We start from the raw sequence: 27632 nt of genomic DNA on the forward strand, positions 1-27632 counted from the left end.
CAACTTGTTTCATATTATATTATGTTGTAATGTTTTACAGCTTTAGTTATAGTTTTTCTTTACCATTTGTCTTTGTCATCTTGCTGTTTGAGCTTTTTTGAGCTGCAGGGGGGGGGGGGGGAGAAGAGGACCAGACATTGTGTATATGGGGGGGGGGAGAGGACAAGCCAATGTGTGTATGGGGGGGGAAAAGAGAACCAGAGAATGTGTGTATGGTGGGGGGGGGAGAAGAGGACCAGACAATGTGTGTATGGGGGGGGAGAAGAGGACCAGACAATGTGTGTATGGGGGGGGGGAGAAGAGGACCAGACAATGTGTGTATGGGGGGGGAGAAGAGGACCAGACAATGTGTGTATGGGGGGGGAGAAGAGGACCCGACAATGTGTGTATGGGAGGGGAGAGAAGAGGACCAGACAATGTGTTATGGGGGGGAAAGAAGAGGACCAGACAATGTGTGTATGGGGGGGAGAACATTACCAGACAGTGTGTGTATGGGGGGGGAGAAGAGGACCAGACAATGTGTGCAGGGGGGGGGGAGAGGGGCTGAAAATGTCTACAGAGGGGGGGAAGAGGGACAAGTGACTGAAAATGTCTACAGGGGGGGAAGAGGGACTGAAAATGTCTGCGGGGGGGGGAAGAGGGACTGAAAATGTCTGCAGGGGGGGAAGAGGGGCTGAAAATGTCTGCAAGGGGAGGGGAAAGGGGCTGAAAATGTCTGCAGGGAGGGAAGAGGGACGAGTGACTGAAAATGTCTACAGGGGGGGAAGAGGGACTGAAAATGTCTGCGGGGGGGGGAAGAGGGACTGAAAATGTCTGCAGGGGGGGAAGAGGGGCTGAAAATGTCTGCAGGGGGAAGGGAGAGGGGCTGAAAATGTCTGCAGGGTTAATGAAATGTCTTGCGTGGTATTTAAAAAATAGAGCAGCTTTGTGGGGCATGATATATTTTTTGCATGGCAGTTACATGGCTGCTCTCTGGTCTCATCTATCACTAGAATATTAAATACCAGTGAAATGGGGCTAAATAATTTATTTACCACAAATGTTCAGATATTAGTTATATATGCCTGTACAATGGGGTAGTGTTATCTGTCCATAATGGAGTGTTTTTTTTAAATGAAAGAGCCTAATCATTCAGGGTTTGTTAACATTTTGTAATATAGTAAAATTTTTGCATCTTCAATACAGGGCTCCAAATTTCCAGAAACCAGCGGGAAGACAACAAAGCAAAAAGAGAGAAGAACAAGAACAGGTAAGAGACAATGGCGCAATCAATCTAAATATGAATGCTGGAGAATATTTTGGAATATTTATATTTAGGAGTATTCCTATACATTGGGGGCGGGGGTAGGGAGGCGCTCTTGGTGTGTGCCTATGGTGACCAAAACCCTTAATCAGGCTTTTGTAATTCAAGCAAACTGATTTGCACAACAAGGGAATTGATCAGGGTGGGCAGAAGACAAAGCGTGATACACAAGTCTGTGCTGCTGCTTAACATGTTAGACTGCATCAGCAACGCCACGTTAGCGTGCAACAATATCGCGCATGGAGCCCACAGCAGGTGAGCCTGTGTGTTTTAAATGTCAGGGCTGATTTTTAGTCCCAGTCCGGCCCTGCACACCACCATATTTCAGCCTTCTTCGAACACTGGATGCTGCAATAGGGGCAACAGCGGTGTTTAGGTAGCTCTACAGGATAACTGCACAGTACAGATTCCCAAAAGATTTCAGAACTAAAAAAAATCATCTATAGCTACTAAATTGGCCACACTGGTGCCTCCCCAGTCACAAGGAGGGTGGAAGTGGAACTGGAGCATGAAAGACAAGGCGGGGAACACAAGAGACTAAAAGGGCAAACAAGATGGGTAAGAAACCAGATGGGTCAGGCATAAGGGGGCAGAAATGATAGAAGGGGAGATAAATATGACCGTTCCATGCATGTGGAAAAAGGTGTTATGTGTATGGGATGTGTCATTTATTGAGGGAAGTTGTCAGTTTACAATTTGCATAGAGGTACCTCTGGCTGCTCTGTAGTGCTTCCCATGTGCAGTGACATATATTTATATATATATATATATATATATATATATATATATATATATATATATATATATCATATTTATATGTGTATGGGTGCATTCATGTGAAATTTTGAATAAGTCTACCTCAAAATTCATAGCATTATCATGAACAGGAGAAAATGTAAATGGTGTACAGTATTGGTTTTTATTGTTTATTTATATAGTAACAATCATAGTACAGTCTGTACAGAGAATATTGACTCATTCACATCAACATACCTCCCAACATTTAGAGTCATGAAATCAGGACAAAATAAGCCCTGCCCCTGTTCAGTCTAAACTCCACCCACAAATCCACAGGAATGCAGCAAAAAGCAATGTGCCATGAGTGGCTGAACAGCTACCGAAGAGTAACCTTATACCCAGGTTTGATACAGTCAGGAAAGGTATGGAGCAATGATCATCATCATCATTTATTTATATAGCGCCATTGATTCCGCAGCGCTATACAGAGAACTCATTCACATCAGTCCCTGCTCCATTGGAGCTTACAGTCTAAATTCCCTAATGCACACACAGACTAGGGTCAATTTGATAGCAGCCAATTAACCTACCAGTATGTTTTTGGAGTGTGGGAGGAAACCGGAGCACCCGGAGGAAACCCACGCAAACACGCGGAAAACATGCAAACTCCGGACAGATAAGGCCATGGTCGGGAATTGAACTCATGACCCCAGCGTTGTGAGGCAGAAGTGCTAACCACTGAGCCACCGTGCTGCCTGAATGATTTCAGCATCCTTTTTATAGATTGATCTCTGACAGTTAGTACTTATCTTGATAGAACCGTTAAGAATGTTATACACTGCATCATTAGCATGCACTTTCATACAATTTCTATTTTAGGGTTTCTAGGATATAACTATGATTTTGCTATATCAGTGGAAGTTGCACTTTACTTGAAATTGTTTTTATTTTTTTTTAATAATTTTTATTATGCCTGGTCTAGAGAATATAAGGTTTCTTGCAGACAGGCGCTAGGGGTGCGGGCAGGAAACCAGATAAATGGCACAGACACTGGGTTTATATATTTATGGAAGTCCTGTTTTGTCAAATTGACGAACTTCACAAAATTGGCGTTTTGACAAAACCGCACATTCATACATTTAGCCCACTGGAGTAATATAGCTTAAAAATGTCAATAAACTCAGTATAACAAAAATATTTTACTATTCAGTCATGGATTTTGAAAAGGCAAAATGACTAAAATACAAAAGAGCTACTAATAACAATGAAAAAATGTGTGTAGAAGTTTCTTGAGCTGATCAGAACTGATTTATCATTGATAAAGTTCTGATTGTGGAACGAGATTTTCATTTACACAGTAGACTTCCTGTCAGCAATCCAATTGAATGGTATGCAATTAGCTTCTTTCATGCTGGGCCCACACACTACAATTCTGAAGCTAGACCCGAAAAGTTTTATTCACAGATCTAGTTTTCACCTGGAGAAGTAAAAGGTGTGTGTATAAAAACAACTGACACAGTGTTTTATGCATAAGTCAGATTTTATTGGCTATAAAGAAGCTCACTTCCTCATATTTCAGCAGGGTCACTTGATCTTATTGAGGTCTAGCTGAAGTACCCAGCGTTGCCTGGGTTTAAATCTTAGCAGTATTAAGTTATCAATGAGTTGGTTGTAACTGTCAACCTTTTAAAAATAATTATCAGCTTAGCAGCTCTTCCAACACACCCATGAGGTGGCTGCCCAGTGTCGTTTTTGTTTTTGGGGTATCGCCACTCGCCAGTAGCCCTAATCCCCAGCTGTCCTTAACTGGACAGACAAACAGGCCAGTGATTGCTACAGATAAGATGATGTTTCAAGATCACATATGTCCTCATATCTTGGAGGGGGGTCTGATGGAATTGCCTCCGAAGATGTAATTGGCAGCGGAATCGTATATTCACTCTCATCTCCAGTATTACGCATCCTACAAAATAAAGTCATGCATATAAATTTCATATATCAGTGTATTTAGGCTAAAATAGATGTCTTTTCAATATTTTGCTAAGGGGGTCAGAAATTTGTAGCTGCGCTCCTGAAAGTGGCGTTTGCTTTGTCCTACCTGATATTATCCAAGCTGTCATAGGGTGGTGGGTAATACGGGGGTGGAGGATCATCATTCCGTGGCAAATTCCTCACGTCCTGACCCTCTGCTGGTCTCAAGGTGTCAAACATGAGAGAGGAATATGAGGGTGGGGCTGGTAGGGAGAAAACCCTATCACCTGCGAAAGAAACAAAATAGACAAATGAGTCTATTATTCCTGGTATTCACATTAAAAAAGTTGTGAAAAACACTGTTATATTTCAATATTACATTTTCGATATTCTTTGTAGTGTATTACAAAATAACACTGTTAAATACTCACCCACAGTAATTGAAACTGTCTGAATTGCCGGTCGTCGGGCTTCTACATCTGTAACGTCCCCTTCTTGGTTATTGCGTCTCCGCTTCATGTGAGCCGCTACCAAGAAGGCTGCTGCAAGCAGGATAATCACTGGTCCTGTCTTTTGCACAGGATCACAAATATGATCATTGATGCCTTTGCCAGAGGGCTTCAAACTACACCCAGGCACCAAGGCACCGACAGTGCACATTAGCACTCCACAGGTGAGGAGTAGCAATCCAAAGCTTCCAAATAGGAAGAATTTACGGCTATAGTTGCAAAGCACCATTCTCAGATTAAGGGAGTTAATCCAGCTAGTGCTTTACACATACTGAGCAGGTGATGCTGTGGCAGTTACATTTATACTTACCAGGGCTCTGTGAGGTGGCATTGGTATTGTGACATCATGTGAGGTAATATGTAGGTCGTAGGTCATGTGACAACCTAGTAGTGAGCTGAATACATTAAGTTGACAGTTATTAACCGTAAAATATAAACAAATTCAAAATAATTAGTACAGTTTTGAAAACGTTTCTGTGTCTTTAGTAGCAAAATAATATATGTAGTATATAATATATAAGAATATATCATGTAGGGATATACAGTATATAAAAATAAACACTTTAAACACTTACTAAAGGGCCATGTTATCTGGAAGGAGATGTCTGCAGAACAAGTACACATAACAGTTGTGTTAGTAATAATGTCATCAACACAGATACTAGTCAGAGCAGAGGTCAGTTAGAAATGAGAAGTAAAGTACCAAATTCACAATCTGTAGGATGGGGTCAGTCCAATGAAGAGGCCAATAATAGTCCGGCCAAATAAGTTCAAATTCAGGATCCAAAAGAGTAACCAAAGTCCAAGCCAAAGTTCAGGGCAGGCAGCAAATAATCAGAGTCAGAAGCAAGCAAGGCCAATGACTGAAATCCCAAATCATGGCCCCCTAGGAACCACAAGAGAATGGGCAGTCATATAATGCCACGCTTTATACAATGGACAGGTGTAATTGTGCACTATTTAAATGAGCTGATAATATACAATGGGTGCTATATTGCTTTCCCACCATAGGTAGGCAAACACTTTTGTTCATGTACACTACTACCAGGGAATACAATATGTAAGAGAGGAACAGAGAGGCCACTACTTCTCAGAGCTGATAATACATTGTTGTATCATTGACATACATTGTGGCTGATAGAGAGTGAGTGGTATGGCAGTTTGTGTAGCCTATCATATGTGATTTCGCTCTGCACAGGTCAAGAAATGTAATGCATGCAAACGCACGCTCGCAAGTATTTGATACTTACGACTCCTTGCGACTGACGAGGAGGAATGGGGAAGGGATATGTTCTCGCAAATGTGGACATTGCAGAGCAGCAGTTTTGTGCATATGCGCTTGTTAGCAGGTGTGACCTTTCCACCAGCTACAGGGCAGGTGTAACAACAGGATTAATTATTTGTATTCAAATTTTTTTTGAATCTTTTCAAAATTTCTTTGAAAGCTTCAACTTCAAAACTTCAGGTTTTGGAGAAATGATGTTGCTTTATTTTTGATACGAGAGCATCAATATTGGGGTATTTTGATGTCAGAGCAATTTGAATAGTCTTCAGCGTCCAATCGATTTCTCTGCTTTGTTTTTATGTTCGTTAGAGCAACTTTTTGACTGCCTCCTCATGTGCAATTTTGAATGCCTTTGCAGCTGTTGACATCCAAAAATATGACAGATCTGCTTTGTTTTCAAATGCAATACATGCTTCATTATTGCATCGAAGCTCAAGAAGTGCCTCTGCCAACCCTTGAGGCTTTTCAGGTACAACAGCAATTTCACTTTTAAAGGGGTCTACAATCCAACTGACAGCATGTGAATCGGCAGCAATACCCCCAGAAATTTAATTTTTACCCCATTTGGGATAATTTACCCCTGTTCCCTCACCACTGGACTATATGGTGAATAACTGTCTCAAAACTGCAAATTAGATATTTTTCCAGTTAAAATGTATGTTGATGACACATGACAGGGATTTTGAGAGTAGCTGAATAGCTTTGTGTACTCTGGCCACTCTGCTTATATACAGCGGTTTAAATTGGAATCACTTAGTTACAATACCAGTATGCTGGCATTGTTGCAGCTTCTTCAAAAGTGCTCAAGTGACTGTGAACATTTGTATTGCAATACAAATGTTTATAATTGATTTGAGTGCCTTAATGTTTTTTTTGCTTAATTGTAGGGATGTGCACCGGCCACTTTTGGTGTCTTGTGTTTTGTGTTTTGGGTTCGGATTTGCTTGATGTTTTGGGTTCGGATTTGTTTCGCAAAACACCTGTCGAAAGGTTTTGGTTCGGATTTAAGGTTTTGGATTCGGATTTATTTTGAAAAAAGCATAAAAAGTTCCAAAATCAAGTTTTTGGGCTTATTTTCACACCTATGCTAATATTAACCTCAATAACATTCAATAACAATCATTTCCACTTATTTCCAGTCTATTCTGAACACCCTCACACCTCACAATATTGTTTTTAGTCCAAAACGTTTCACCGAGGTAGCTTTCTGGACTGCATAGTGGAGTGGTCCCGGTACCCAATTTGGTACTGGGGCCACAATATATCACCCTCAACAAGTCTCAATTCCACCAAAAAAGTATCTGGATTGCGTAGTGGAGTGGTCCCCACAATATAAAAAAACACTCAACTGGTCTGGATTCCACCAAAAAAGTATCTGGACTGTGTAGTGGAGTGGTCCCCACAATATAATAAAAAATCCCTCAACTGGTCTGAATTCCACCAAAATAGTATCTGGACTGCGTAGTGGAGTGGTCCCCACAATATAATAAAAAAAAACCTCAACTGGTCTGAATTCCACCAAAAAAGTATCTGGACTGCGTAGTGGAGTGGTCCCCACAATATAATAAAAAAAAACCAATTGTTCTGAATTCCACCAAACAAGTATCTGGACTGCGTAGTGGAGTGGTCCCCACAATAAAATAAAAAAAAACCTCATTTGTTCTGAATTCCACCAAACAAGTATCTTGACTGCGTAGTGGAGTGGTCCCCACAATATAATAAAAAATCCCTCAACTGGTCGGAATTCCACCAAAAAAGTATCTGGACTGCGTAGTGGAGTGGTCCCCACAATATAATAAAAAAAAACCTCAACTGGTCTGAATTCCACCTAAAAAGTATCTGGATTGCGTAGTGGAGTGGTCCCCACAATATAATAAAAAAAAAACAATTGTTCTGAATTTCACCAAACAAGTATCTGGACTGCGTAGTGGAGTGGCCCCGGTACCCAATTTGATACCAGGGCCACAATATAATAAAAAAAAACTCAATTGTTCTGAATTCCACCAAACAAGTATCTGGACTGCGTAGTGGAGTGGTCCCCACAATATAATAAAAAAATCCCTCAACTGGTCTGAATTCCACCAAAAAAGTATCTGGACTGCGTAGTGGAGTGGTCCCCACAATATAATAAAAAAAACCTCAACTGGTCTGAATTCCACCAAAAAAGTATCTGGACTGCGTAGTGGAGTGGTCCCCACAATATAATAAAAAATCCCTCAACTGGTCTGAATTCCACCAAACAAGTATCTGGACTGCGTGGTGGAGTGGCCCCGGTACCCAATTTGGTACCAGGGCCACAATATAATAATAAAACCCTCAACTGGTCTGAATTCCAGTGCACAGATGGCGGACACTGGATGGACGTCTAAAACCAACATAGCAGTTAAGGGCGCAGTTCCTCTTTTTTGTGACTGCACAAACAATTAACGTAGTACTAGAAATGACAGTTTGTTTGTTTTTTAAATAGAGAAAGAAAGAAGGTAGTAATAGAAATGGCAGTTATTCGAATCCCCAGAAGAGTCTAAGTGGGGTGAGCCACAGAGAGATTATTTCCCTCAGTTTCTCTAACAGGTTGTCAGTGTTGTGCCTCTTCTTAAAACCTGTCGATACATAACTACACACACTCTGCAAAGCTTTTACAAATTATCTGCGGCACAGGAGAGTACCACTGGACTGTACTTTAATAGCAGTACCTATTATTTTTGGGTACAGCAACAGTGAATGATCGTAGTTAGACTTTTAAATAGCAGTACAAGCTAGATTTTTTAAAATTTTGTAATTTTTTTTTCAATTATTTTTGGAAAATGTTTTATTATTATTTTTATTTATTTTTTAATTAATTTTTTATAATTTTTTTTATAAATTTAAATTAGTTTTTTTAGAACTTTTGGATAACTTGGAAATAACAATGCCCTTAGCAGAACAGACCACAGGACACAGGAAATACAGAAAGAAAGAAGGTTGCAATAGAAATGGCAGTTCCTCTTTTTTGGAACTGCACAAACAGTGATGAAAATGAAGGTGGAGCTGGTGGCATGTCACTGTCCTCTTCAGAGGACAATCTCCTGACCAGCAGGTCTTTGCACCGCTGTAGACTTGTGTCCGCCGGAAACAGAGACACAACATACGCTTTAAACTGAGGATCGAGAACGGTGGCCAGAATGTATTCCTCTGACTTTAAAAGACTGACCACCCTCGGATCCTGGCAAAGCGTACGAAGGGCTTCATCCACAAGAGCTACATGCTTGGTGGAATCGCAATGGTGTACCAGCTTCTCCCTCACTTTCTCCAGCTGCTTCTGCAAAAGCCTGATCAGGGGAATCACCTGACTCAAGCTGGCAGTGTCGGAACTGACTTCTCGTGTGGCAAGTTCAAATGGCTGCAGAACCTTGCACAACACGGAAATTATTTCCAGTGTGCTTGACTCAGGCGCAATCCCCACTCCTTTTTCTATGTCGTAGGTGGCTGTGTAGGCTTGAATGGCCCTTTGATGCTCCTCCATCCTCTGCAGCATATAGAGGGTGGAGTTCTAGCACGTCACTACCTCTTGTTAATTTAGATTGCAAGGCTTGTAAATACTTTGAGGATAAAAAAAAGCAGGCCGCACAGACTGTGGAGCTAGAAAGTGAAATTAAAAGGACCACGTTACTTTGGTGGCTATCTGCGCCCCCCCCCCCCCCCGCCCTACACTTGTAGTTGAATATAAAAAAAGCAGCCTGCATAGACTGTAGAACTAGAAATTCAAATATACAAAGAAATGGACAAAGGCAGTTTGGTATCTGTCTGCATCAGATCCCCTCTCCACTAGGAGTAAAATAGAAAACTATTCAGCCGTTATATAATCTAGAATATAAATAGAAATTGAGAAAGGCAATTTGGTATCTGTCTGCATCATAATCATCAACATCCTCCTCAGCGCCAGCTACATCAATATCCTCCTCCCGGTGTACAACATTCACACCTTCATTAGCCAAATCTGTAACTGGACTGTGGGTGATCCTTCCAGCATATGCAGAGGGCATGCTGCAAATGGTGGAAGGAGCCACCTCTTACCGTACAGTGATGGGAAGGTCAGGCTTAGCAACCACCAACACCCTTGGACTCGCCTTGGGGATTTGTGATAATTTCTCTTTAGAAGGCAGAGTTGTTTGCTGTGTTGTTGCTGACAGCATAACTCACTTAAATTTTTTGTAGGGGGGGAGGAGGGCTTAGTTCATTGGGTGAAGCTGGACCACTAGTCATGAACACGGGCCAGGGCCTAATCCGTTCCTTGCCACTGCGTGTCGTAAATGGCATATTGGCAACTTTACGTTTCTCCTTAGATGATTTTAAGTTTCTCTTTTTGCTACTTTTACTGAACTTGGGCTTTTTGGATTTTACATGCCCTGTACTAGGAGATTGGGCATCGGGCTTGCCAGACGACGTTGATGGCATTTCATCGTCTATGTCATGACTAGTGGCAGCAGCTTCAGCATTAGGAGGAAGTGGGTCTTGATCTTTCCCTACTTTATCCTCCAAATTTTTGTTCTGCATTATATGTAGCACAAGAGAGTGTACCCCGAAGCCACACACACTCGGCAAAGCCTTTAAAAATTATATGCGGCACAGGAGAGTACCACTGGACTGGAGTTATACAGCAGTACCACTGGACTTATACTGCAGAATGAGTGAACTTTGTAATATTGCAGTACCACTGGACTTATACTGCAAAATCAGTGAACTTTGTAATATTGCAGTACCAATGGACTTATACTGCAGAATGAGTGAACTTTGTAATATTGCAGTACCACTGGACTTATACTGCAGAATGAGTGAACTTTGTAATATTGCAGTACCAATGGACTTATACTGCAGAATGAGTGAACTTTGTAATATAGCAGTTCCAATGGACTTATACTGCAAAATCAGTGAACTTTGTAATATAGCAGTACCACTAGACTTATACTGCTGAATCAGTGAACTTTGTAATATAGCAGTACCAATGGACTTATACTGCAGGATTGTTTTGTGATATTTTTTATTTTTTTTTATAATTACTTTTTTTGTAATTTTTTTTATAACTTTTTTTGAAATTTTTTATAATTTGGGAATAATGGGTAAATAACAATGCCCTTAGAAGGACAGAGCACAGGACACAGCACCACTGGACTGAACAGGACACAGCACAGGACCCAGCAGCACCACTGAACTCAGAAGGACAGAGCACAGGACACAGCACCACTGGACTGAACAGGACACAGCACAGGACTCAGCAGCACCACTGAACTCAGAAGGACAGAGCACAGGACACAGCACCACTGGACTGAACAGGACACAGCACAGGACCCAGCAGCACCACTGAACTCAGAAGGACACAGCACAGGACACAGCACCACTGGACTGAGCAGAACACAGAGCAAAGCACAGCACAGAACTGAACAGCACGAGATATAGCAGGACAGAGGACCACCTAACACACCCTCCCTCTACCCTGATCAATGCCCGAGTGAAGATGGCGGCGACTAGCGGGGAATTTATAGGATCCGAGTATCGCTAGATCCGACAGCGGGATTATGACTCAGAGAATCGGTTTCAGTTTTGCAATTGGCGGGAATACCCGGATCTGTCTCGGATCCGGCTCGGATCCGCAACATTCGGGTGGGTTCGGATTTCAGAAATCCGAGTGCGCTCATCTCTACTTAATTGTATGCTGATAACATTCTTCCACAGTCAAGAAGCCAGTGGTCGAAGTGGAAATTTAGTTGTGGCGCTAACGAAACTGTAAGTGAATGGAATGTAATAGTTTTACACTGAAAGCAGTAGGAGAAGTGGCGGTATGGCACACCACCATATTTCAGCCTTCTTCGAGCACTGCATGCTGCAATAGGGGCAACAGCGGTAGCAACTGCAACTTGGTCCAGCACCTTAAGGCCGCGCTACAACCACTAAAAGCTCAGGGCTGCTCTTTTCCTTTGCTCATATTATAAACACCAGCTCAGCATTCTTTCTAGTTATAGAACATTTGTGTTTTGTACTCTTGTTTTTTCTGCTCTGTAGTGCTTCCCATGTGCAGTGACTAATATATAAATGTCCAGTGGCGTGTGTTAGTCTGTCTGTGTGTGTGTGTGGAAAAAATAAAACCAAGCTGCAGCGCCACCTGCTGGGCAGAGCTATACACTGACCTACTAAATTCTTAGTGTGTGTGGAAAAAAAAATTCAGAAAGGGCTGAAATTTGGTATACTAAGATGTTTTTAATTTGTTAATTTAATTTGTTAATTGTTAAAAGTGTTTATAAAGATTTTAAAAATATATATATATATATTTCTTGAAGGAGAAGTGACAGTGGGGAGTGGTTGGTGGTTGCCAGGGGTGACAGAGTGAGAGGAGTGTGATACTCAGGACCGCTGAGAGAGATCCCTGTGTCTGGATAGACATCTGGATAGATGTGGCGATGAAAATGAAGAATGAGGTGATGGAGAAGAATGATGAGGTGGTGACATGTGGACAAAACCTCGTTAAAAAAAGGCGTTTACGTCAGAAAATAACGCTCTTCCCCTGAGGAGGCCTGGGCTATGGCCAAATGCATGACAAGAACTTTTTTAACACCTTAAGTAGCTTGATTTGACTAAAATGCATGAGTATCATGCACGGTGTAACTTGTGTGTATATATATATATACATATATATATATACCATATACATATGTGTATGGGTGCATTCATGTGATATTTTGAATAAGTCTACCTCAAAATTCATAGCATTATCATGAACAGGAGGAAATGTAAATGGTGTACAGTATTGGTTTTTTATTGTTTATTTATATAGTAACAATCATAGTACAGTGCTGTACAGAGAATATTGACTCATTCACATCAACATACCTCCCAACATTTAGAGTCATGAAATCAGGACAAAATAAGCCCTGCCCCTGTTCAGTCCAAACTCCACCCACAAATCCACAGGAATGCAGCAAAAAGCTATGTGCCACGAGTGGCTGCACAGCTACCAATGAGTAACCTTATACCCAGGTTTGATACAGTCAGGAAAGGTATGGAGCAATGATTTTAGCATCCTTTTTATAGATTGATCTCTGACAGTTAGTAATTTATCTTGATAGGACCGTTAAGAATGTTATACACTGCATCATTAGCACTTTCATACAATTTCTATTTTAGGATTTCTAGGATATAACTATGATTTTGCTATAACAGTGGAAGTTGCACTTTACTTGTTCTAATGCACCTTTCTTGAAATTGTTTTCATTTTTTTTTATAATTTTTATTATGCCTGGTCTAGAGAATATAAGGATTCTTGCAGACATGCCCTAGGGGTGCGGGTAGGAAACCAGATAAATGGCACAGACACTGGGTTTATATATTTATGGAAGTCCTGTTTTGTCAAATTGACGAACTTCACAAAATTGGCGTTTTGACAAAACCGGACTTTCATACATTTAGCCCACTGGGAGGGTAGAAGAGGACCAGACAATGTGTGTATGGGGGGGGGGGGAGAAGAGGACCAGACAATGTGAGTATGGGGGGGAGAAGAGGACCAGACAATGTGTGTATTGGGGGGGGGAGGGGGAGAAGAGGACCAGACAATGTGTGTCTGGGGTGGGGGGAGAAGAGGACCCGACAATGTGTGTATGGAGGGGGGAGAAGGGGACCAGACAATGTGTGTATGGGGGGGTAAGAGGAGGACCAGACAATGTGTGTATGGGGGGGGGGGGAGAAGATTACCAGACAGTGTGTATGGGGGGGGGGAGAAGAGGACCAGACAATGTGTGTATGGGGGGGGGTGGAGGAGAGGACCAGACAATGTGTGCAGGAAGGGGGGGAGAGGGGCTGAAAATGTCTACAGGGGGGAGGAAAGAGGGGTGAGGGACTGAAAATGTCTAAAGGTGGAGGAAGAGGGACTGAAAATGTCTGCAGGGGGGGAAGAGGGACTGAAAATGTCTGCAGGGGGGGAAGAGGGGCTGAAAATGTCTGCAGGGGGGGAAGAGGGGCTGAAAATATCTGCAGGGGGAGGGGCGATGGGCTGAAAATGTCTGCAGGGGGAGGGGAAAGGGGCTGAAAATGTCTGCAGGGGGGGAAGAGGGGCTGAAAATGTCTGCAGGGGGGAAGAGGGGCTGCAAATGTCTGCAGGGGGAGGGGAGAGGGGCTAAAAATGTCTGCAGGGGGGAGAGGGGCTGAAAATGCCTACAGGGTTAATGAAATGTCTTGCGTGGTATTTAAAAAATAGAGCAGCTTTGTGGGGCATGATATCTTTTTTGCGTGGCAGTTACATGGCTGCTCTCTGGTCTCATCTATCACTAGAATATTAAATACCAGTGAGATGGGGCTGGTAGAGGTAAATAATTTATTTACCACAAATGTTCAGATATTAGTTATATATGCCTGTACAATGGGGTAGTGTTATCTGTCCATAATGGAGTGGTTTTTTTTAAATGAAAGAGCCTAATCATTCAGGGTTTGTTAACATTTTGCAATACAGTCAAATTTTTGCATCTTCAATACAGGGCTCCAAATTTCCAGAAACCAGCGGGAAGACAACAAAGCAGCAAGAGATAAGAGCAAGAACAGGTAAGAGACAACGGCGCAATCAATCTAAATTTGAATGCTGGAGAATATTTATATTTAGGAGTATTCCTATACATTGGGGGCGGGGGTAGGGAGGCGCTCTTGGTGCATGCGAAACCTTTTGGTGACCGAAACCCTTAATCAGGCCCTTGGTTTTCTGTAGTCGTTTTATGTTTTTGCACACAGTCGGAACAGTATGCTTTTGTAATTCAAGCAAACTGATTTGCACAACAAGGGAATTGATCAGGGTGGGCAGAAGACAAAACGTGATACACAAGTCTGTGTTGCTGCTTAACATGTTGGACTGCATCAGCAACACCACTTTAGCGTGCAACAATATCGCGCATGGAGCCCACAGCAGGTGGGCCCGTGTGTTTTAAATGCCTGGGCTGATTTTTAGTCCCAGTACGGCGCTGGGCCTATAGTACCAAAGCCACTGAACTAAGGAAAGTAAAAAAAATCAGTCTGTTCACAGAAGAGCATATAGTAGTGAGTGAAAATCAGAAAATGTATCACTGCCCAAGCACTGTGGTGGTGGTGGAGTGTGTGTGGGGGGTTAGAAATAGTAAAGGGGTGTGTGAAACCTATTGCACACCAAGAGGCCGAGTTATCAAGGGTGAGAAGATGTATTGCAACAGGGCTATTTTTGCCTCAACCCCTATATGGGGAATTACCACCGTCAATAACATCATCAATGTGGCAAGAAACAGTCTACTTATAGCATTTATATTTGGGGACTGTTTATGTTAGTTAAGTGTTTGTTAGACATGTTATATATCAATGCATGTAATGTATATTGATAGTAAAAGTAATACTCAGTTTTTCACACTGTGCAATGGGTGTAAGCTTTAAAATATCTGAGTGCTCATGTCAACTTATTCCTATCCCTTAGTCATGTGATCAGGCTCGAACACCTGAGTACCTCGTGTCTAATCACTGCAGATTTGTCTTTAGCAGGGACAAAAGAGGATTCAGTGTCAGTTAGTGCAACTGATTCACTGTGTTCTTTCCTATGCACTATTCTAGTGAGTTTATAGTGTCTTAAGAAAAAATTCTTGTTCTATTAGCTCTTCCTCTTCAAACAAGAGAAAATGTCTTGCCTCCAGCACTGAAACACCCTACCCCAAGGTCTCCTTTCGTTTAAAAAAAATAAATAAACCTGCAACAGACTTCATTTGAGGCTCACTAAAGATGTTCACAAAATTTCCATACCCCCATTTTGGGATAGATTTTGAAAAAACATGATGCACAGAAGTTCTCAGCTATTGCATTGAGTCCCTTTCTGAGGAAGAACATGTGCCTGGGACCTCATCTGACCATGCAGTAGTAGATTGGATCTCTGTCTTCCACCCCTGTGAATGAGGTAAAATAAGTGGCAATGATATGGCCAGGATGTGCTTAAAAGACAATCAGCCACCTCTCTGTTGAAATTAGGCTATGAACCGAGAGACAGAAGTATTTGATTTTACACTCTTAAAATACCTCAAGGGTATTCCTGGGAGAAAAGAAAATGCTACTAGCTTTCCCCTCCACAATGTGAATAGAAACCTTGATAGGGGTCTAGTCCAGGACCCTTTATCATTAGCCCTAACACAACATAGAAAATGCTGGTATGATGTAATATTACAGGAATTTGGTGATCTCCCTGTAAAATAAAGTTAGTTCAGTCTTGGAATTTCTCAGATGTAAATTCCAGAAAAAGGTGGTTACTTCCACACTTAAAACATATGCTGCAGCCTTAGTGTAAGGCCCCTGGCGATATTTTCTAGTGAATCTCAATAGCAGAAAGAATAAGCAGACGTTTGTATAAATGCTCTTTGCTGAAAATTCTTCAGATTATATAATGCAGTTTCAACACTGTAAATTTATGCACACAAGAAATCTAAATTCTTGTACCTTTAGTACTATACTGTCCACAATGGTAGAACATATAATAAATTTTCAACCGTATAAATTGATGCCCAAAAGAAATATAAATAGTCTTGCACCTTTGGTACTGTAATGTCCAAATTGGTTGAACAGGATAAGTAAATTCACAGAATAGGAGAAATGAAGTTAACAGGGTCATTGTTCTGAGGCAGAGGGGTTGTAAGCCAGGCGGAAAGTTATATCACCCAAGGTCAATACACAGAAAACAAGTATCAGGGTTCTTGGAATCAGGAATCTGGAGCATCCATTTTCCCAGCCATTTCCTTCAACAGGTTATACTTTTGGTTACTGCATGGGGTTTATCTGTCTAGGCCTGTAAAGCCAAAGTATGGATCAACTTGGGATATAGATCTTCTATTGTACAGCTAACCATTAAACTAACCTGCAACTTAGTTTTAGCAGTCAGAGGCTCAGAACTCACACATCACTGACCCCTATCTTACACTTACCCTGGATGAATATTACATCATTCTGAGAGGCAGAACTAAAACTGGTAACATGAACAAAACAACAGTTGAATTTGACCTGGTCAAAGTTACTCTTTATCCAGCAATGTGCATTACTCTGACTGGCCTTGTACATAGAAACAGCAGCTCCCAACATACAGAAGCCCTCACAACTCCTTATTGCATCCTGAAAAACATTTGGCCATCTAAGGTTAATACAACTAGAGTCTGGATTCTCTCAATAATGACTAATGCGGGAATTAACACAGCCTGTTTCAAAGGCCATTTATTGCAGGGAACAGTTACCTCAAAGGCAAACTCAAAAGTGTCTCCTTTACACATAATTATGTAGGCAGGTCGATGGTCTTCCTCCAGAACTTTTGATAAATAATATTGGAGGCCAGCAGACCTAGAAAGAGTAGAAAAGGACAACTACCAGGTAAGAACTATGTTTCTTCTTATTTTGATTGAAGCCCTAGCTGCAGTGCATTCAATCACCCAGTGCTGTGCAAAAATCCAGTGCTGGGGGCTTGGGATTTTGGACTCTTCCATAAAGGGAAAGGGCCCCCTTTCCTCCTCATCTCTCAGGAGCCATAGGACTCCAGATAGGAGCAAGGGTTATCAGGTCCCCTTTCATTGAGGCTAGCAGAGAGCTTGACATCCCTGACCTCTGTAGCCAAAAGGCCTATTAGGCGGCAATGGTCTACAGGCCAACCTCCACCCCTATCGTCCAGTGGGCTGGACGATAAGGGGAAGCTTTCCCCAAAGGAGGGAGCCTCTGATAACATGGGGAGAGGGTAGCCATAAGGGCCTGGACTCAAACCCCTAAAGATGTGCACAGACAAAACAAAACAAATGGAAAACATGAACAAAACTGCCTAGTGCTAAGTGCTGTGTTTCAATACATAGAAAATAAAAAAGTGTCCGTAGTCTCCTTCCAGAGGCAAGAAATAAAATTGTTGCAGGAGAAACAAAATTTGTTTTGTGCTAGTGCCTTCCTCTGTCCACAGTGAAGGTACACACCTCTCCTGCAAACAGTCTGCTGACCATAGGGCCAGGTGCAGCACTGTAGTACTGCACTTGATAGTACCCAAAAGCCAAGAAGAAAGAACCAGGTAAGAGCTATTTTTTCATTAAACATGTACCCTTTATTTACATACAAATATACAAAAAACAGACATAAAGACATTACGTTCAAGGGTACTCAATTCCCCCATGAAAAATAAAATACCGTATATACTCGAGTATAAGTCGACCCGAATATAAGCCGAGGCACCTAATTTTACTACATAAAACTGGGAAAACTTATTGACTCGAGTATAAGCCTAGGGTGGAAAAGAGCGCTAATTTAAAAACCTAAATAAAAATGATAGGTTCAATCTATGAAATCATTTTTAGCTAGATGACAAGGAACATTCAAAAATGATTATAAAATCATTGGGTACAACCTAACCTAAATAAAGGGGTATATAAGGGGTAGGGATATAAATGTATGAACATGGTGGCTGTATTGTTTGTTCATTATGTAATTGCACTGTAAATTAAAAAAACAAAAAACAAAAAGGAGAGAGAGAGAGAGAGAGAGAGAGAGATTGATTTTTCACTTACCCGGCAGTGGAACGCATATGCGTTCCAACAACAGGAAGTTCGGCATTTGGAACGCAAGGTTGCGTTCCAAATGCCGAACTTCCTGTTGTTGGAACGCATATGCAGAAGTTGACAGCCGAGGGACCGGACACCAGGTAAGTTCACCCGTGTATAAGCCGAGTGCCCTTTATCAGCATACAAAAGTATGATGAAAAACTCGGCTTATACACGAGTATATACGGTATACTTTAAAGTACAATACAAGACATATGGCATATGATATGACATCCTACACAATACATCAAGTGCTGTACTATTGATTCATACCTTAAATAAGTAAACTGTTTAAAAAAGCAATGGGTGTGAGGTGGAAGTAGATGAAGATGGTAAGGGAGTGTAATCACAGGACCAACATTTTATTGATAGACAGGCACATATAAGGGAAGGTGCATAAATAGGACATCACATTCAGCAAAGTTCAAGAAGTATGATGGGGATGGGAGGGAGGTGAAAGGAGGGGGAATCAATGATCCAGGGCTTTATTGAAAAAACAGACACATATAGGCAGAAGGGGATGAAGGAGAGGTGTTTATTCCTTTTCTTCCTCAAGACTTTGTATGATGAAACAGTCTCTTAACAAGCTGTGGATCAGCCTGCAAGAGTCCTGGATAGACTTCTTCTCCCTTTTCAATACAAGACGATTTCTGGCAAGCCATAAAACTTCTAACTGTCAAGGCCTCTCCAAAGAAGCAGAAGGAAAAAGTAAGACATGGAGTTTCCCGCAGGGGCATTGTTCTTTTCACAAAGAGACTTGCAGATAAAATCAGGGCTGCCATCAGAAACTATGGGGGCCCGTACTAATTAATCTGGCAAGGCCCCCCTCCCCATACATGTGCCCCCCTACCTCTTCACCATACATGCATGCTCTATCCCTCATAGTTCATTCCCCCCACTCCCTCATCACAGTAAATGTTTCCCTCCCCCAAAGTAAATGTCCCCCCTTCACAGTTAATGTCCCCCCATCACAGTTAATGTCCCCCTCTTGCCCCCCAATCACAGTTAATGTCCCCCTCTTCCCCCAATCACAGTTAATGTCCCCCTCCCTCCCAATTACAGTTAATGTCCCTCTCTCCCCCCCAATCACAGTTAATGTACCCCTCTCCCCCCAATCACAGTTAATGTCCCCCTCTCCCCCTCAATCACATTTAATGTTCCCTTATCCCCCCAATCACAGTTAATGTCCCCCTATTCCCCCAATCACATTTAATGTCCCCCTCTCCCCCCCAATCACAGTTAATGTCCCCCCAATCACAGTTAATGCCCCCCTCCACACTTAAGGTCCCCTCTTTCCCCCCACAGTTAATGTCCCCTCAGTCATCCCACAGTTAATGTCCCCCTTTCTTCCACCCCCACAGTTAATGTCCCCCTCTCTCCCTCACCCCCACAGTTAATGTCCACCTCTCCCCCCCGCCACAGTTAATGTCCCCTCTTCTATCTGCCCCTCTCCTATAAAATGAATACCTAATTGACTTACCTTCTCCTCCCCGATGCTGCAGCTCCCGGTCATTGATACACTGGGAGCACACAGTGATGATGTCATCGTGCTGCGCTATCAGAACCTGGGAGGCGTAGTTGCAGCATCGCGGAGAAGAAGGGGCAGCACGGTCAGTCAGACTGAGGGGCACGGACAGTCCAGGGAGCCCAGACAGACAAAGAGGTCTGTCCGGGCCCCCTACTCTGTAAGGGCCCCTCACAGCAGTACCCTGATGGCGGCCCGGGATACAGTTACAAACAAAAAATACTTGCAGCATGGTGGGTATATCTGGGATCCCTTTCCCACTCTTCAGGGGCTCCTTGTACATAACTGTCCTCTATGCTCTATACATTTTGGAGCACAGATGAAGTGAAACATTCCTTACAGACAGCAACCAGTGGTATTCATACCTGGGCATTGTACTGCAGAATAATCTTGTTGCACAGCACCATTTAATTTCCTTTATTGGTGGTGTCTCTTAGGGTACACAGTCAAATCTATTATCTTACTGTCGTCAGCCTCTACTCAAAAATTTCAGGGCTGCACCCTTTCCATCAAACTGGACTCACAAAATTTTAATGGAGTCCAGCTTCATAGTAAAGGGGAATGCAGTAGTAACATCAAACATGAATGGTGAACCTTGACCTTGAACACAGATCTGCTATCATGTTTGGGCCTTTGAAATTTTATCAAATTTTGAACTGGTTCTAAATTTGATCCAATTTTCAACTGGTTCTAAATTTTTGAGCATCTCTAATGTTGAGATATAAATGGAATTGGTGGTAACCACTGTAACACTGTGGAGCCAAGCTGAATTAAATGAAACTTTAATTAATGCCCTTGTAGCAAAACAAGAATTAGAACCTATTTTGGAGTTTATCAAGGACAAATTAAATAAATAATACAACTGAAGGAAGAAAATGAGAAGAGAATATAAATTATGAAAGTAGAAACAGCTCTTAAAGCTGGATAAATTATGGAAGCAAATGCAGAATGCGGAGTGTGTTTTCTCTGTAAGAAACCAAGACAGCTAAAGAGAAACTCCTCTATTTGGTAAAAAATAACCAAGCAGGAGAAGTACAGTCAGAGCAAAATAATCTGTAAGGCTGTTGCAAATAAAACTACAAGCTGCATAAATACTCAGTGGAGTGGATGTTTTCAATTTAACTCAAAAAAGTTGTAACAAAAGTGCCAAAAGTTTTTGTTGACCAAATAGACTGAAATAGATTATTATTCAAATCAGAAAGTGCACTATTCAAATGTGGGAAAGTGGTGCTGTCAAATGCTATTTGATTGGCTATTCCTGGACTGGCCATTTTATTTCATTTATATCAGGGTTATCCAACACGCGGCCCAGCACGCCTGTAAATGTGGCCCAGCAGGAGTTTTGGTTGTGGCAAGGGGGCAGAGCTGTTAATGAAAAAAAAAATCCTGCAAAAAAGAAAAAGATAAGAAAATACTTACCTTGTGGTCACGCGGTCCCTCTCTGGTCGCCTCCTCCGTGCGGCGCTCGCAGTGAATGTCGGGCATGACGTCATCACGTCCGACATCCATTGCGGAGCACAGCACATAGGAGTCACCCGTGCGAACTATCATCAGCAGTGAAACGGAAAAAACAAGAGAAGAGGATCAGAGAACAAGCCGATTAAAAGGTAAGTTAAGGGTTTTTTTTTTTTTGTTTTTTTTATTATTTCAATGGACGCCGACTAGTGCATGAACTCACCTGGTCTTGGAGCATCACAGACCTTATCTTCCTGTCTTAATGACTGCTGTAATGAAGCCCTTCATAAAATGTTGTAACAATATCACTTGATGTTTGACAGCAGCCATTAGCATGTCATTGAAGCACTGAGCAACAACAAGGAGCATTACCAATGTTTTCTATGGTTTTTTTGGATGATCAGCTATCATTAGTGCTAGTGTATTTTATGTGCGGCCCAAAACAATTTGTCGCCTTTCAATGTGGCCCAGGGAAGCTAAAAGGTTGGACACCCCTGATTTATATCATGGCTCTAGGATTTTCTGTTCTTTATTGGCTTGCTACAGGACACAAAGATACACTATGGATTTTAGAAGTGCAATTAAGTGGAAACATCTTGGGCATGCTGTTGTTTGTAATTCGACAAGCATGATCTAGTAGCCACTGACAGCAAGTAACATGATGGTACTTGTAGTTCTACAAGTATCAGCATGCACAAGCTGTCTATTGCTTCCAGTGCTTGCTGAGATTTGTAGTTACACAAACTTAATGTTTTTCCATCTTTTACAGATTACCCCCAGCCCCCATAGCTCTGGGGGTTTGGAAAGAGCCCCAGTGCTATACAGCCCTGTGTGCACAGTATGACAGTGTAACTCTATGTTGGGGGTGTCTCTTTTAGTGTGTGAACAGCCAGCCTGATATAGCCTAGAGCTGGTTGCCGCTTCTTGTCCCCTTGCATTAGTGGTAACAAGCCTAGGCTATAAACACTGGTACACTTTTATGGGAAGGGGTACTTTTAAAAATCACCACCACCTATGTTTACATCATGCTTTGGGCTTTAGGGGCTGCAATTTTTAAGCCTCCTAATCTGGAGATGTGGTCCTTTCGAAACAGTTGGCATTTCCAGGGAGCATGCCACTTGAGTTATGTGGATGATATGCTAATATGTTAAGAACAAGAGGAGGAAAACTGCAATACTGTTTGAAGCTTGCTAACCTGCCTTTTTGAGATGGTTCTTCATAACAGGGGCAGGTACTGGGGCCATCCTATGGAATTCTGGGGATAACATCAGACCAACGCACACCCGCTGCCAGTGGGCCTGTGTGGCGCCCAAATCTTCTCTAATGGCTATCAATAAATTCAATGACTTCTCCATTCCTAAATCATTTCTCCCAAGAAGCATTATATTGGGTATTCTGTTTTGCACTTCCTCTAAGAAGGGGGAGGAGGCAGGTCATCTCTAAGTCCTTTCTTCCTAGCCATCTCATGACAATCGGATAGGCTAAAGCAGGGTCATTGGCCACAAGAGAGTGTCTGGACACCCAGAACACGTAGGAATGACCTACTAGTCAGATCTGAATCCTTCGGACTATGAACCTTTAATCAAAACAAATACACTAAATCAACACCAAGCATGTTTGTCTGTATTTACTAAAATGCCAAGCTTATTGGAAACTGGAGTGTCATTATCCGAAGGAATAGGGTGGAGGGGAGGAGGGTGCGGTAACCTATATGAAGGTTAAAAAACCATAAAACCCCATTGGAATGTAACTAAAAAAAGGAAAAATAGTACAAAATCCCTTCATGCCCCCGCTAAAAGCCCTGGGTTACCAATAAGTGAGGTGAGGGCACAACCAAACATGCCAGTCATGGTCTGGGTTTGAAATATACCTTATAGGCATCTGACTTTCACCTGCCCATAGACTTAACAGCAGAAATGGAAGAGCCCCCCTCGGCCGTGGCGGTAACCATCCCATTCCTAAAGGACTGGGTGATGTAGAGGGCCGGGTCTTAAGCCACGTGCCCTAACGCACATTTGAGGATGGATTGAAACTGGAATTTAGTAAGTGGGGAGCCATCTGTGTGAATCAACCAAGGCTCTGCCCCTCGGGGACAGACTCTTTTATATTGTGCACATAAATGAACCACACATATTCTCTGATCCACATGGGCCATTATGGATATCCATTGCCTTCTGCCCAGTTGATTAGTCTTGAACCTAAGGATTTTACAAGATAACATGTCATCCAATATCATCATGCGCCTGACTACCAGGGTGCTACTGAAATCTTGCTTAGAAGATACAACTAATTTGCTATCTCTAAATGATCCAAAGAAAGCGAGGGAAAAAGCAGCGTTAAATAAAAGTGTTTCATACTTGTTCTCAGTTATTGCAGCCAACCCGCCTACTAATTGTTGAAAAACCCCCAAAGTCAATTGGCCTTTTGAAAAAAAAACATCTTGGCCTCTTGGTAAATCAAAAACCCCTTGGTCCAATCTGTATAACCGTATAGGCGTGAAATGAACGATATCCCAAGTAACGAGGTCGCCATGGTCGTCTTAGTAACCCTTTTTTGATATTTTTGCCAAATAAGTGCAAGCATGCCGCTGCTCTGACCTGTGTCACGCAGTATTCCACCTGTTTCTTGTCAGGAAAAGGCGAAATCATCTAACTAACATCTGCAAACTGGTCAATGGGCCTTATTGCAGAATGCCTGCCACAGTCCTAACTCTCCCTATTCCTGATGTGGATCTGGGGCAGTCCCACACTGGGTCTGCGCCCCAACATCCAGAGCAAATATACAGGGATTTGCAATTAGTGCCTCTTGAGCAAGTACCATTGTTGAACGCAAAGCACTGGAGGGGACATGAGGCTGGGGCTGAGGTAAAGGGGCGTGGCGGGAGGCCTGACGAATGATGGTATGTGATGGGGGCACACGTCCTGATGGAGGGTAGGAGGAAAAGGGAGGGAGGAGAAAGGAGATGGGTATGTGGAATAAGGGATGACTGCAGGATGTGGCAGGGGGAAAAGGGAGTCAGAAGGGCATTTGACGCCTCTACCAACATTCTGGGGATAAGTCCCTGGTGCATAGTGTGACCCACCGGATGCCAGGGAAAAAAGTTTGGAGGAGTGGTATGAATGGAAAGGCTGCATGTAGGAGGGCGATCAAAAATTGCTTGCTGGGACCGTGGGAGATTTGGGGGACACCTAATTTGGTCTGAAGGGCTGGAAGATAAAACCAGCCATGCTTGTGCATATCGCTTTAGCGCACTGGCCAACGTTTTCTCTGTGGATATCCAGACCTCCAATGGAATCAGCGGCGGGTGGCGAGGGGGCAGATGAGTGGATTCCAGAGGCTCTCTGACGTCCGGTACTTCCACCAGCACCTGAAGTGCTACGGACCATGGGAGGGGGGATGAAGGAATTCTGCCCTGCTACAGCAGAGGAATAGGGGTCTGCACATTTGGACAGGAGGGCAGCATTCCTTTTCGGGCGAGACGTGTTGTAAAAGTACCTATTACAATGGAGAGGGACTGAGTGGTGAAAAAATCAGGAGGGGCTATGGAATAGGGGAAGGGAAAAATTTTAGATGGTAAAAAATAAAAAGGATAGTTTAAAATGGGGTATAGCAGGATGGCAATGAAGCTAGCAATAAGAAAATGCAGAGAGAAAGAGACACAGAACGCAAAGATACTGAGCCTGGTGTTCCATTCCACAGGATTTGTGCAGTAGAAGAGATCCAGCAAATGCTGGGGGGAGAATATATAGCTCTTTGCCTTGAGCACCTCCCCCAGGTACTTTATTGGCTGGAGGCGATTGCAGCTTAATAGATAATTGTGTGATTCAGTACAAACAGATGTGTTTAAGCTCGATTGACTTAGTGGCCTCACTCTTCAAATTTCAGGTGATTAAGATGGAAGTTTACAACTAAATTAGATAAACTAAATACAAGAAATATTTCATACTTTGGAATTGAAGAGGCAAAGGAACAGAAAACTCCTTTGGAAATTGAATTCTTAAAAACACAACAGTAGAGACATTTTTAAAAGATAACCATTAGTATTGAAAGGTCATTGGCAAACAATTATTTGTATCTACCATAATACATAATCACACTAACACACCCTCACAGCTGTCTCAATCTCCACTCTAAGCCACACTCGCTCCTCTTGTTTCAGCTGTGCCCTCTCCCACTTAGAATGTAAGTTTTCTAATGAGCAGGGTGGCTTTTTTTTCATGTCTGCATTTATTTTGCCTGCCTTGTATGTCCTTGTTTTATGTATGTCCTGTTTTCCCTACTGTACGGTGCCTTACAAATCTTACGACAATAAGAATAATACTATAACAAGATCAAAGATTGCTGCTGCAGAAGAAATACTATGCAAAATGTTTATAGCTCCATCACAACGTGACTGAAATGCTGTAAAATGTGTCATAAAATATTTTAAAGGGACTATCAATAAGAAATTGAAATGGCCTGCATTGCCCATAACAGTTATGTGGATACAGACTAGTTCAGTGAAATATAGGACCACAACTGAATTTTTATTTTTACTTGACTATATGCTGTAGAATACAAACAACAGAAACATTTTCATCAACTAAAGCTGAAAATATTGTTGCAGCTACTGCTTGTCAAGAAGCAATCAGTGGATTTCCTCCAGGTGCTCTGGTTTTCTCCCACACTCCAAAAACATACTGGTAGGTTAATTGGCTGCTTACAAATTGACTCAAGTCTGTGTGTCTGTGTGTCTGTCTGTGTGTATTAGGGAATTTAGACTGTAAGTTCCAATGGGGCAGGGACTGATGTGAGTGAGTTCTCTGTACAGCGCTGTGGAAATAGTGGCGATATATAAATAAATGGTGATGATGCTGATGTCTGGGGTAAAGTCATTTTCACTGATGAATTCCTTTACAGATTGTTTGGGGCATCTGGAAAAATACTTGTCCGGAGAAGGAAAGGTGAGCGCTACCATCAGTCATGTGTCAGGCCAACAGTAAAGCATCCTGAGACCATTTATGTGTGGGGTTGCTTCTCAGCCAAGGGAATGGGCTCACTCATAATTTTGCCTAAGAACACAGCCATTAATAAAGAATGGTACCAAAACATCCTCCAAGAGCAACTTGATTCAACCATCCAAGAACAGTTTGGTGACGGACAATGCCTTTTCCAGCATGATGGAGCACCTTGTCATAAAGCAAAAGTGATAACTAGGTGGCTCGGGGATCAAAACATCTAAATTTTGGGTCCATGGCCAGGAAACTCCCCAGACCTTAATCCCATTGAGAACTTGTGGACAATCCTAAAGAGGTGAGTAGTCAAACCAAAACCCACAAATTCTGACAAACTCCAAACATTGATTAGGCAAGAATGGGTGACCATCAGTCAGTATGTGGCCCAGAAGTTGATTGACAGCATGGCAGGGCAAATTGCAGAGGTCTTTAAAAAGAAGAGTCAACACTGCAAACATTGACTCTTTTCATAAACTTAATGTAATTGTTAATAAAAGTATTAGACACTTATGAAATGCTTGTAATGTTACTTCAGTATATTATAGCAACATCTGACAAAAAGATCTAAAAACACTGAAGCAGCAAACTTTGTGAAAACCAATACTTATGTCATTCTCAAAACTTTTGGCCATGAATGTACTGCTGTTAGTTACAACAGAAACAAATTATACCAGAATGCCTAAAGTGTTAATTGAGTGGGGGGAGGGGTGTAAGTGGTTTCTAATCAATGTGTGTTCATGTTTCACTGTGCCTGTGACCCTGTGTTTGCTCCTCCCTCTTTTTGTATGTGTTGCGCAATAATTTGACTGAATACAGACAGACAAGGGGGTAAATGTATCAAGCTGCGAGTTTGCAACTCCAGCGATTTTCTCAGGAGAGTTGAAACTAGCCGATGTATGAAGCTGAGATTTCATGCAAAATCGCCAGAGTTGTGCTTCTGTCAAAATCGCTGTTTGCAAAATCGCCAGTGATCAAACTCCCGACTGTTTGCCACTGCAGCTATACAGCTCTCAAATGTATGAAGCTGCGAGTTAGCAAACTCAGGAGAGTTTGCTTCAAATCACGTCAGGTACAACACGCTGCTTGATAGCAGCGTGTTGTAGAAACACATCACTGTTACACTGCCCTGGCAATGTTAAAATGGTAAAGAACAGATAAAAGTTGAAAAAAAAAAAACCGTGAGGTCCCCCCCGCTATTTATGCTTAACCCTAGTGCTGCCTGACTAGTGCTGGTCCCGTGAAAATCGGGGAAAAATTTTGCGTGGGGTTCCCCCGAT

At 42.3% G+C, this 27632-nt stretch overlaps 1 long non-coding RNA gene across 1 annotated transcript; it reads left to right on the forward strand.

Moving 5' to 3' along the window:
• Positions 1–1182: 1182 nt before the first annotated feature.
• LOC142104932 (uncharacterized) lies at positions 1183–27179 on the forward strand. Its single transcript, XR_012679676.1, has 4 exons — positions 1183–1249; positions 14305–14368; positions 25968–26043; positions 26261–27179. It is a non-coding gene; the product is annotated as an uncharacterized LOC142104932 (long non-coding RNA).
• Positions 27180–27632: the final 453 nt, after the last annotated feature.

This window comes from Mixophyes fleayi, chromosome 1 (assembly GCF_038048845.1).
Source record: "Mixophyes fleayi isolate aMixFle1 chromosome 1, aMixFle1.hap1, whole genome shotgun sequence".
NCBI classification, from domain to species: domain Eukaryota; kingdom Metazoa; phylum Chordata; class Amphibia; order Anura; family Limnodynastidae; genus Mixophyes; species Mixophyes fleayi.